Genomic DNA, 12,910 nt, shown 5'->3' on the forward strand with positions numbered 1-12,910 from the left:
ACTGCTCGGTACTTCATCCAACTATCATCTTTCATATGAATTATATTATACACATACATTTATAGAAAGTCATACATATATAGATGAGAGATACTTATGTGCATATATATTTACACACACACACACACACACAAATATATACATAAACACAAATATAAACATTTATTAATTATCATTGCACTAAACATTGTGTATGGATTATTTTTAAATGTGGATTCAGGTAATAGGGTTACCTTAATACATACACACACACACACACACAATTACATTACATAGATACATATATTCTTGTGATTTTTGTGTGTATTGTATATTAACGTTATTGTTTTTCATCGCCAACAAGAATAACAACTTCTGGCACCAGTATAGCTGTAATTGATTTAAGTGATGAGGAGGCTTTTACTAACAGCAACTGAAGATGAAGGTAAAGAGAGTGAGAGAGAGAGAGAGAGAGTAATGGGAAAAGAGACAGAAACAAAAAGGGAAAGAAAGAGATAAACAGAGAGAGAGAAAATAAAGAGATAGTTAGAAGGAGCCTGTTCAAGGCCAGAGTCAAGTGTACTATTGCTAGCAGGAACTAAACCATACTGACTGTAACTATCTACAACAGTGCACACGATTTAGTTATCTTCAATCAGTCATAGTATATTACAGGCTTTTTTAGTAGGTCAACATTTGCTAAGCTAGCACAACAGCTTGGCGTGAGGTTTAGCAGGAGAGAAGAGAGTGGTGGTGCCAGCGGAGGAGGTGGTGGTACTGGTGGCGGTGGTGGTAATGGTGGCGGTGGAGTTGATGGTGAATGATGCTTATATGCGTATTTATATATAACATATATGCAAATGTAAGTATACATGCGTGCGCGTGTCCGTGTGTGAAGCTAAGAAACACTTCCCCCACCCACCGTCATTCTCACCCATTCGTTTACTGTTTCTCTTTCTCTCATATACATAATTATATATAAGAATATATGTAAATGGATGTATATATAAGAGCGCGCGCGTGTGTTTGTGCGTGCGTGCACGCTCTCTTCTGTATACACACGTGTAAGTGCGCACGTGAATAAATGTATGTGTGTGTGCGCGCGTATGTATGTGTGTGTGTGTGTATATATATATATATATATATATATATATATATATATATAACACACACATCTCTATATCTATATATACACATACAAAGTATAAATTTTCAATTTGATAGTAATTCTAAATCACATTTTTAGTATATATATATATATATATATATATATATATATATATGTGTGTGTGTGTGTGTTTATATTATGTTTGTATCTATATTCAATATATATTTTATTACTCTCTCTCTCTCTCTCTCTCTCTCCCTCATTACATATGTACACACGTATGTATGTATGTGTTCAATATTTCTTTTATCGCTGTTTCTTCCTTGTTCATATTGTATGTGTTTACATGAGTGTGTGTGTCTGTGTGTGTGTGAGTGCGCGCGCTCTCAATCTTTTATTCTTTTATTGCTCTCTCTCTCTCTTTCTCTCATAAGTAAAGAGAGAGCGCGGAACAATTTAATGTATGACAATGTATGTGCGTGCGTGTATACACACATACATACATATACATACGAATTTGAATATATATTGTACATCTCTAAATGTGATAAATGTACACATTGCTCTGTGTGTGTGTGTGTGTTTTCTGACTGATTTTTCAAAGAATTGGGCCACATGGGTTCTGGTGTGGTTACCATTTTATGACCAGATTAATATTGATTATTAACTTCCAGTAGTTCTGTAGGAATAATAAAATATAAGAGCAGTTGAATTCTAGCCAACTTTTATGGCGTTTACTTATCGCCTCCACCCATCCATCCACACCTTGCTGCTTTTAATCACACACACACACACAATATATATATATATAACATTCATTAACATTCTTGTTCAAGAATTTACCAAGATGACCTCCCACCACTACCACCAACACTACAAACAATTAAGAACTCGGGCATATCCCATCCATTGGAAATTTTGGAAAAAAAAAAGAATTCCATTCCCTCAATTTATACCCACAGGAAGCAAATCGGTGTTTAATACATAAACATACACAAACAAATATAAACATTTAATAAAGCATAAATTTTCCTTTGGAAACACGTTATGTCGGTGTAGGTTTAGCTGGTGTGGTCAAGAAGCTCAGTTTGTAACCATATGGGTTTTGGGTTCAGTTCCACTGTGCAGCACCTGGGGCAAGTGTCCTCTACCATAGCCATGGGCTAATCAATATCTTGTGAGAAAATTTGGCAGATGGTAACTGAGTTGAAGTTTGTCACGTGTGTGTGTGTGTGTGTGGTGTTTGTATCTCACAACCACTTGACAACCTGTATACCTGCAACTTGGTGGTTCAGCTAATAGGACCAACAGAAGACTAAAAAAAAAAAAGTAATGAGATCAATTTGTTTATCTAAACCAGGGTTCTCATGCATATAGCTGCATGTCTAGATATGCACATATATACTTAAATGATAAATTTCTGGAAGGCTTTACAAATTGTTATGGCTCCATTGATGGCTTGGATCTGTAGTCTACAAATCAGTTTTCTCCTTTCTGGTTTTGAGAAGCCTAATTCCTCAAGATTGGTACACTTAGGCAATGTGTAACACTGTGTGTGTATGTGTGTGATTTTTTTTTTTGTCTTGATTTTATATGATAAATCTAAACAAGCATCATCTTCATATAAACGGTGTTCTTTTTTTCCATTCTTGCATGAAAATGTGTCAGGCCATGGAGGACATACGACCTGCCTTGAAGCCAAATGAGGCTGGAAGGGAGGAAAGACAATCAGCAGCAGAAAATCTGCCTCAAAGAATTCTTTCAGATCCATGCAAATATAAAAAAGTGGATATTATGACAATGATGATGATGATGATAGCAGTGGTGGTGGCGACGGCAGCAGTGATGATGATAATAATGATGGTGATGATGATGGTGGTGGTGGTGGTGATACACAAACTAGGAGTCACTGCACAAGCATTCTTGTTGCAATTCCTATTTTTGTCATGAATTTTTTTTTTCTCAATTGTGTTAACAACTATTTTCAATATTTCAAAAAAAAAAAAAATTTCTTTTTATAGTCTCACAAACAACAATCTCTGATTACCAGATACTTTGTTGTTTGGATGGTTTAGGAAATGATTCCAAGATTTGACACAGACATGAAATATTGATTTGTTTCAAACACAAACACAAGGTCAGGAATTTCAAGGTGAGGACTTAGTTGATTAAATCAACCCCAGTTGATTCTGACTGGTACTTTATTTTATCAACCTTGGAAATGATGAAAAGCAAAATTGACTTTGGCAGGATTTGAACTCAGAACATAAAGAGCTGGAACAAAACCGGAAAGCATTTTGACCAACACTTTTAACAATTAGGTGAATGCAACGTCCCGATAATAATGGTTTCAAATTTTGCTACAAGAGAAGCAATTTTGGGAGAGAGGATGAGTCGATTACATCGACCCCAGCGATCAACTGGTACTTATTTTATCAGACCCCAAAGGATGAAAGGCAAAGTCGACCTTGGTGGAATTTGAACTCAGAATGTAAAGAGATGGAGAAAATACTGAAAGACATTTTAACCAACACTTTAACAATTAGGCAAAGCCACTGCCCAAATAATAATAATAATAATAATAATGATAATAATAATAATAATGGTCTATTTGACATGCTTGCATGTGGCTTAGTGGTCAGGGTATTCAGCTCATGGTTGTAAGGTCATGAGTTCAATTTCCAGTGGCACATTGACTCCTTGAGCAAGACACTTTATTTCATGGTGCTCTAGTCCACTCAGCTGGCAAATATGAATGGTGCCTGTATTTCAAAGGGCCCACCTTGTCACATTCTGTATCATGATGAAATTCTCTGAGAACTACAGTAAGGGTACATGTGTCTGTGGAGTGCTCAGCCACTTACATGTTAACTTCATGAGCAGGCTACTCCATTGATCAGATCAACTGGAATCCCTCATGGTCATAACTGACCGAGTGCCAGTTGTTGACATGCTTGCACAAGTGGACTGATCATCTTCAGCAGTACAAACCAAGAAGCACATCATCATCATCATCATCATCGTTTAACGTCTGCTTTCCATGCTAGCATGGGTTGGACGATTTGACTGAGGACTGGCGAACCAGATGGCTGCACCAGGCTCCAATCTGATCTGGCAGAGTTTCTACAGCTGGATGCCCTTCCTAACGCCAACCACTCCGAGAGTGTAGTGAGTGCTTTTACGTGCCATCGACACGAGGGCCAGTCATGCGGTACTGGCAACGGCCACGCTCAAAATGGTGTTTTTTACATGCCACCTGCACAGGAGTCAGTCCAGCGGCACTGGCAATGACTTCGCTCAAATGTTTTCTAACGTGCCACCGGTACAAGTGCCAGTAAGGCGACGCTGGTAACGATCACGCTCAAATGGTGCTATTTATTATTATTTCTATCCACTTCATTCACAAGGTGTTGGTCGAGTGGCCAGCCTGGGACTATATTAGAAGACACTTGCCCAAGGTACAGCACAGTAGGACTGAACCCAACATACAAATAAACATACATATATATATAAATAAGCACATATGCATACAAATAAACATATATATATATATATATATATAAATGTGAAAGCACATGGCTTAGTGGTTAGGGTATTTGGCTAGTGGTCATAAGAGTGTGAGTTCGATTCCTGGTGGTGTGTTGTATCTTTGAGCAAGACACTTTATTTCACATTGCTTCAGTCTACTCAGTTGGGAAAAATAAGTTGTACCTGTATTTCGAAGGGGCCAGCTTTGCCACATTCTGTATCACGCTGTATCTCCCTCAGAACTATGTTAAGGGTATGTGAGTCTGAGAAGTGCTCTGTCACTTGCATGTTGATTTCATGAGCAGGATGTTCTGTTGATTGGATCAACTGGAACATCGTCATCATAATCAAAAGAGTGCCATATATAAATAAACATCATAGGTATAGTTATTAACATAAGTGTATGTGTGTGTGTGAGCATGCATGGATGAGCATGTGATATTCAAGCATTGTTAAAAGCTGGTGGAGGCCTACGACAAGTAATATTTGAGCTGGAAGCCTTATCTGTGGTTAAACCATTTCACTTAACTTTCCTAGGAATTTTCCTTCCAAGCTGTCCACTTGTATGTGTGGGTGTGCACATGGATGCACGCACATGCACACACACACACAAACACATCTTATAACTAGCACAGAAAAAAAATAAACATGGTGCATAAGAGTGGTTATTTGCATGGATGCACACACACACTTTGTAAAGAAAGACAAACTTTGCATACAATACAAATCTTTGCACATACCCACAACAAAAAAAAATCAAAAGAGCATGTCCCCTAGTAGTTGTGATTTCCAGACAGACAATATCTTGGTAATATATGAACATAAACAGCCTGACTTCACCTGTTGCTCTAAATGAGCAGCCCATTATCAATGAGTGTTCCTGTTATGATCAACTTATCGTTTCTAAAATAATAGGTGTATAAAATGTATATGGAAGGTTGGCTGCTATTTCTAGCAGGTTGGGTGACCAAATAGAGGAACATGAAACATTTAGTGGCAACTGAACAATTCATTAAGGTCAAAAGTCACGAGCCACTACGGGGTCACTAAGGTTAAAGGCTATTGGTCATGGAAGTTTAAAATGAGTTTGTGTATAATAAATCAAATTAGCAAATTTATAGTTCAAATTTATAGTTGGGTTTAAGTGTGTCTCTGAACAGGTGTGTGTGTGTGTGTGTGTGTGTGTGTGTGTGTGTGTGTGTGTGTGTGTGTGTGTGTGTGTGTGAGAGAGAGAGAGAGAGAGAGAGAGAGAGAGAGAGAGAGAGAGAGAGAGAGAGAGAGAGAGAGAGAGAGAGAGAGAGTTCGTGATTGTTGTTTAGTCCCAGGATAGCTCTGGATGAGTGTTTACAACCAAATCTTTTTCAATCACTCCATCTTTTATATATATATATATCATCATCATCATCATTATCGTTGTTGTTTAACGTCCGCTTTCCATGCTAGCATGGGTTGGACGATTTGACTGAGGACTGGTGAAACCAGATGGCTACACCAGGCTCCAGTCTGATTTTGCAGAGTTTTTACAGCTGGATGCCCTTCCTAACACCAACCACTCAGAGTATAGTGGGTGCTTTTACGTGTCACCAGCACGAAGGCCAGTCAGGCGGTACTGGCAACGGCTATGCTCAAGATGGTGTATTTTATGTGCCACCCGCACAAGAGCCAGTCCAGGGGCACTGGCAACGATCTCGCTCGAAAATCCTACGAAGGCCAGTCAGGCGGTACTAGCAACGGCCACGTTCAAAATGGTGTATTTTATATATATATATATATATATATGCCCCAACTCTTCGAAACACCAGTGTTAGAATGGTGGCAGCTGATGAAGGAAATGTTCTCTATGTGGCCTGTGTGTTTTCTGTACTCTGTTTATTTTTTTTTTGTCTACGTTTTGTTTGCAACGTCCTGTACCCAGACATGCATCTATATATACAGGTAAATGTAGGTATGTACATACATGTACATATATATGCATATACTCATTATTTGTATTATATAAATATATATATAAATATGTTGTTGTACTTGGGGATGGTCATATTGCCAGTTTAGCCAATAAATATATATATATATATATATATATATATATATATATATATATATATATAAGTGCGTTCATCTCTCAGAGAGATTTTAGAACTAGATTTTTTGCTTTTATATATATATATATATATACATATATATAGGATTTCAATTACTTCAGTTGTCCAATGTCTTCATTTATGAAGACATTATGGTATGATGTGAGGAAAACATGGTGGTTATTTCTAGCAAGTTTAACAATCATGCAGAGACTCATCAAAAGATGAACCATCTTGCCAGTTGGGAATTTGAATCCCAGCCTCCTCACAAATAAGCAGGGATAATTACTTCTATGTTATTGATGATTGACTGGAATAAGTAGCTGATCTTCTAGTGATGTCACTTGTGATAGACTAATAGGTCTTCCCCAGAGGGTGGTTCATCTTGTATCCACTTCAAGCAATAAAAGCAGAGATAAAAATCAGCATTCATCAACAGTTTGGAGACAAACACACGCACATACACACACACACATATATACATACACATTTTGGCTGTCAACTTGAGTCCCAGGAAGACTATTACTGACAGTTCTTAGAATCATGCTTTCAACAGTAGCTCTTCAAGCTTGCTAGGTTCTTCTGTGTCTTTAGGCGAGTCATACAAATAAAGCTGCATTTGCACATAAGTATCTTTTACCATTTATCTTTTGTTTCAGTCATTGATCTTATGGCCATGCTGGGGCATCGCCTTGAAGGGTTTAGTTGATCAAATCGCCCCCACCCCAGGACTTATTTCTATGTCCTGTACCTTTGCTGTTGGTCTTTCTTGCCAAACTACTAAGTTATAGGACATAAACAAACCAACATCAGCTGTGAAGCAGTAGAAAGAGACAAACACAAATACACACAGACACACACATATATATGGCCACAGCTCTGAGCTGAAACTACAGAAAAAAAAAAAATATATATATATAGCCATGTGTTGAAAGGAATTTTTTGGGGTTTGGATAATTCACCTCTGGAAACATGGGTGTTTTGTTCAACATCCTTAAACAACCCTCATTCAGGGACCTTTTGAGCAGGATGGGCTACTCAACCTGAAGAAAATTCTAATTGGGACTCACCTGCAAGGTCAGGCACTGTTTATCTTGATATGAGATCACCATGTGGTGCACATATGGTTGTGATGCATGTGCCTGGTGTACTCTTATCAGACGGGTAGTCATGATGGGTATATTGGGCTTTGTATATTTCACCCCAGTGTCAGTTTGATGGCATGCACTGCTCTCTCACTCAATAATAATAATAATAATAATAATAATCCTTTCTATTATAGGCACAAGGCCTGAAATTTGGGGGGGGGATAGTCAATTGCACTGACCCCAGTACTTAGCTGGTACTTAATTTATCGACCCCGCAAAGATGAGAGGTAAAGTCGACCCTGGTGGAATTTGAACTCAGAACATAGCGACAGACAAAATACCACTAAGCATTTTGTCCAGCGTGCTGACAATTCTGCTAGCTCACCAATAATAATAATAGTAATAATAACAACAACAACAACAATAATAATAATAATAGTCCTTTCTATTATAGGCACAAGGCATGAAATTTTGAGGAGGGGTATAGACAATTACATCGACCCCCAGTACTCAACTGGTACTTATTTTACTGACCCTGAAAGGATGAAAGGCAAAGTCGACCTCGGCGGAATTTGAACTCAGAACATGAAGACAGACAAAATACTGCTAAGCATTTTGTCCAGCGTGCTGACAATTCTGCTAGCTCACCAATAATAATAATAGTAATAATAACAACAACAACAACAATAATAATAATAATAGTCCTTTCTATTATAGGCACAAGGCATGAAATTTTGAGGAGGGGTATAGACAATTACATCGATCCCCAGTACTCAACTGGTACTTATTTTACTGACCCTGAAAGGATGAAAGGCAAAGTCGACCTCGGCGGAATTTGAACTCAGAACATGAAGACAGACAAAATACTGCTAAGCATTTCAACTGGTGTGCTAATGATTCTGCCAGCTCGCCACCATATCATTGTCTAAAAACACATACACATGTCTGTATACGTGTGAATGTATATGTATGTGTGCAGTATAGATAGATAGATACACACACACATATGTATATACATACATGCATACATATACACACACACACACATCCATAAAATTCTTCAACTTTACCTTTGCTCTCTTTATCCGTTTGTTTTTATATATTTACATATATATATATATATATATATAAACACACACACACACACACAAACACACATATAAGTAAAGAAAGAGAGAGAGAGAGAGAGAGGTCGTTTTATTCTATACACAATATTAAACATTAAACTTCATATATCTGTGAAGATGAAACAAGGAAAGAAAAGGAAAAACACTTGCAGGCATAAGAGATTTCATCCATGTATTGTTTGATACTTGACCAAACAATTACAACAATTTTTCATTCCCTTCTCTCTCAAATTAGGTTAAATGCCCATCGCCTTTTAACTTATCTTTCAACATTCACCTGCATTCTTGCTTGTTGTATAGATAATTCATCAGCACTTAGTACTGTAAGCAGTCACACATCTAATGTCAATCATAGCAGCAAAATATCACATCTTGACTCAGTATTTTCAGTGAAATAAAACACCAAGAATATGAAGTTATATTATCCAGTAGTGTGTTTATAACAAAAGGTTAATAGAGTTTATACTTAACAAGTCATTCTTATGAACGCATTTTAAAAATTTTTTGTACGTTGACATTATATCTTTAATATTCTTGAAGTCAATTCAAAGAAATGAACATTGAATTATGATGTATCTTGTGTTAAACATTACAGACGAGTGTGTGAGTGTTGTTAAGTATTATCAATGTCTCAGTGAAGCAGGTGAGAAGTTTAAGTTAAAAGATCAGCTAATAGATTTTTAGATACATATATACATATATGTATGTATGTATGTATGTATGTAGATGTGTGTGTGTATATATATATATGTAGATGTGTGTGTGTGTATATATATATATATATATATATATATATATATATATATATATATATATATATGTGTGTGTGTGTATATATATATATACATTTATATAATAATAATAGTAGGGAATATAAATCCAAAACTTACAGGGAAAAATTCAATTTAGCAATTCTAAATCAAATTTCACAATATATAATATATGTATATAATTTAGAGAAAAAAAAACCTCTATTAATCAATTCAATAAGGAAAAACGTTATTCACACCATCTAGAAAAATAAATATACTATAAAAACCTTATTCTAAAAATCAATGCAACTTAACCAGCCCATTTAAGAGTAGCCTTCAATCATTGGGTAATAAACTGCACTTGCGAAGACCTGTTGAGTCAAGTGAAGTCACCGTCATGGCCGATGACAGTACTGCCTGATTGGCACCTGTGCTAGTGGCACGTAAAAAGCACCATTTGAGTGTGGTCAATGCCAGTGTTGCCCAACTGGTCTCATGCCAGTGGCGCGTAAAAAGCATCATTCGAGCAATGAATCAAAATTCTTCAGTACATACCTATGCCTGCACATGATTACTGCTTTAATTTTTTACTTGTTTTAATTTTTTACTTGTTTTAATTTGTTGGATACCAACCAGCTCAAAACCACCTCTGTCTCTAAGATACAGGTTTCATGTTTAAAATGGTCTAAATAAAAACCTTCTTTCACAATTTCATGTTCTAAACACTAAGTTAATAATAATGATAGAGTTACATTATTTTCAAAATTAAATGAAGTAAATAAAACCTCAATGGGGTTAGACTATGGAACATAAAGGGAGGTAAGCAAATACTACAAGCTATTTTGTCTGATAGTCTACCTATTGTGTCTTTCAATGTTCTAATAAGAAAATTCTCCTTGGAAATTCAATAAATATAAGTAACAAATATAAAATTTAACCATTATAAATATATCAAACAAATATTTTCAACTTTTATAAACAACAACAAAAACAAATAAATATATAAATGAATAAACAGAAATAAATAAGTGTATAAATGTAACATATATACGCACATTTCAGTGTGGTTTCTTTAGTAAATTAATATTCTTTTTCCTACAAGAACAAAAGAAAAAAAAGAAAAACAAAATGAAAATAAAAGAATTTCACCAAAATAGAAAATCACTTATTATTATTTTTTTTCTAGAAAATAGACAAAGATTTTGAGTCTGAATAATGAAAATGTAATAAGTTTAAAATGGAATACTCCAGATGGCACAGAGATCAGGAAAGGGTACCAGTTTCTACCTTTTTATTGGTTTAGTTCTTTCATAATTTTATTTCTAATGATTCAATTAAGTTTCTAAATATCTATACTGTTTCTATATCAAACATTTATATCTTTTTCATATTAAATATTTATACCTACTTTATATTACAAATGTATACATTTTAAAAATATATTATTTAATCTATATATTTTATGTTGGTACAACTGAGCTGATATTGACCAATTAAAATATAATATATATTTTAATGATATTACAATGAAGACTTTTAATTCAAAAATGAACACTTAGTAAAGGCAGTCACAGGAGAGAAAGTTGATATTAAAAGTTAATTAACAATAATGAAGGGCAATACTGATGATCTTTGGAAGGACTCCAAGACCAGTAGGGAGAAAGCGTGACTACAATCAGGAATCTGGGCAACTGCTAATAATAAGCACTACTGTGGTTACAGTAAATAGTCCAGTTAAAATTTAGTAGTCACAGAATGGTCCTGCTAGCTGACATAGCTGTCTTCCGAAACATTATCCACCAAGACTAAACCCTTATCATATCTTGAGAGCAAGCAACTGATAGAGAGCCCCTTCCAACTCTACCCTCAAGCAAACAATATTTTATGCAAAGAAAGGTACTACAGGGAGCAGTAGATTAATCATTGGATGAGTAACCTATACATATGATTAACCTACTCTACTAAAAGTATCCAAGAACTAGATGGTAGAGTTAAACTGAGTAATGCATTAGGCCAACCTCTACAAACATTTGGTCTAACACTATAAATATCATATAACAGTAATCTTGAATATTGTTATAATAATTTCATTCACATCAACTCTTTGTGTTCATCTCTTTCCGTGGTAACATGAAAATTCATGTTTTCTTTACATTACATATTTGTGTATTTGAATTGCCTTGACTTATCTAAACAGATATGAATTCCTTCCAATATCTTCCTCCTCAAATGCAATTATAGTTTCACAGAGCAAAAATATCATCTTTGTCATCCACTTTATTATCATCCTTTCTACAATAGGTATAAGGCCCGAAATTTTGGTGGGAGTGTGCTAGTTGATTACTTCAACCCCAGTGCTTGACCAGTACTTATTTCATCAACCTCGAAGGGATGAAAGGCAGTCAACCTCAGCAGAATTTGAACTCTGTCCAATACATTAACAATTCTGCCAGCTCACCACCTTATAATTATCAAGCAATCAATCAAGATGTTCCCAACTAGTTAATATGAGACATCATTATCATTGATGGAGAACATGGTGGTGGTGACAGTATTGTTTTTTTTTTACTGTTGGTTAATGATGATGATGATAATAATAATAATAATAATAATAATAATAAAAATAATAATAATAATAATAATAATAATAGATGACAACGTTTCCCTAAAAGAAATGGAAAAACTTTCAAAATACAAAGACCTGGAAATAGAGGTAACTCGAATGTGGAATCTAAAAACAGAAACAATTCCTATCATAGTAGGTGCCTTAGGTATAATAAAAAAATATTCAGACAAATACATAACAAAAACACCAGGACTTACAAATATATATAACATACAGAAAATTGCACTACTGGGCACTGCACACATCCTATGCAAAACACTTTCAATACAGTAACCATAAGAGCATCACAGCAAACCACAGCACATACCCAAGGCACACAGAGCTGCGCTCGGTAGTGAAGTGAAAGCACGTTATAAAAATAAAACTACTGAATGATAATAATAATAATAATAATAACAATAATTAGGATTAAAATCAACCGTGGGTCAATGAATGCATGTATATAAATAGCCAGAGAAGCTCAGAAGTTAGTCACGAGGTGAAGGAACAATGGCTATGAAGTTTGCAGACTCTCTCAGAGACAAAGGAATTTGATGTGGTTGATTGACAATGATGAGTTTGAGTACCTATAAGATCAATGTCTGCAGAGGAGTATGCGAGAAGAAATAGGCCAAGTTTGTT

At 35.4% G+C, this 12,910-nt stretch overlaps 1 protein-coding gene and 1 long non-coding RNA gene across 7 annotated transcripts in view; one reads left to right on the forward strand and one right to left on the reverse strand.

The window, feature by feature from the left end:
- The window catches only part of LOC106881088 (uncharacterized), a 925,009-nt gene that overhangs the window by 773,726 nt on the left and 138,373 nt on the right, over window positions 1-12,910 (forward strand). The gene's annotated exons all lie outside the window — the stretch shown is intronic.
- The window catches only part of LOC149132819 (uncharacterized), a 79,811-nt gene that overhangs the window by 27,675 nt on the left and 39,226 nt on the right, over window positions 1-12,910 (reverse strand). The window contains exon 2 of the long non-coding RNA XR_016243975.1: window positions 10,719-10,758. This is a non-coding gene — a long non-coding RNA (uncharacterized LOC149132819). The remainder of the gene's footprint in view (window positions 1-10,718; window positions 10,759-12,910) is intronic.

This window comes from Octopus bimaculoides, chromosome 13 (genome assembly GCF_046866305.1).
Source record: "Octopus bimaculoides isolate indiv1 chromosome 13, ASM4686630v1, whole genome shotgun sequence".
Lineage (NCBI taxonomy): Eukaryota > Metazoa > Mollusca > Cephalopoda > Octopoda > Octopodidae > Octopus > Octopus bimaculoides.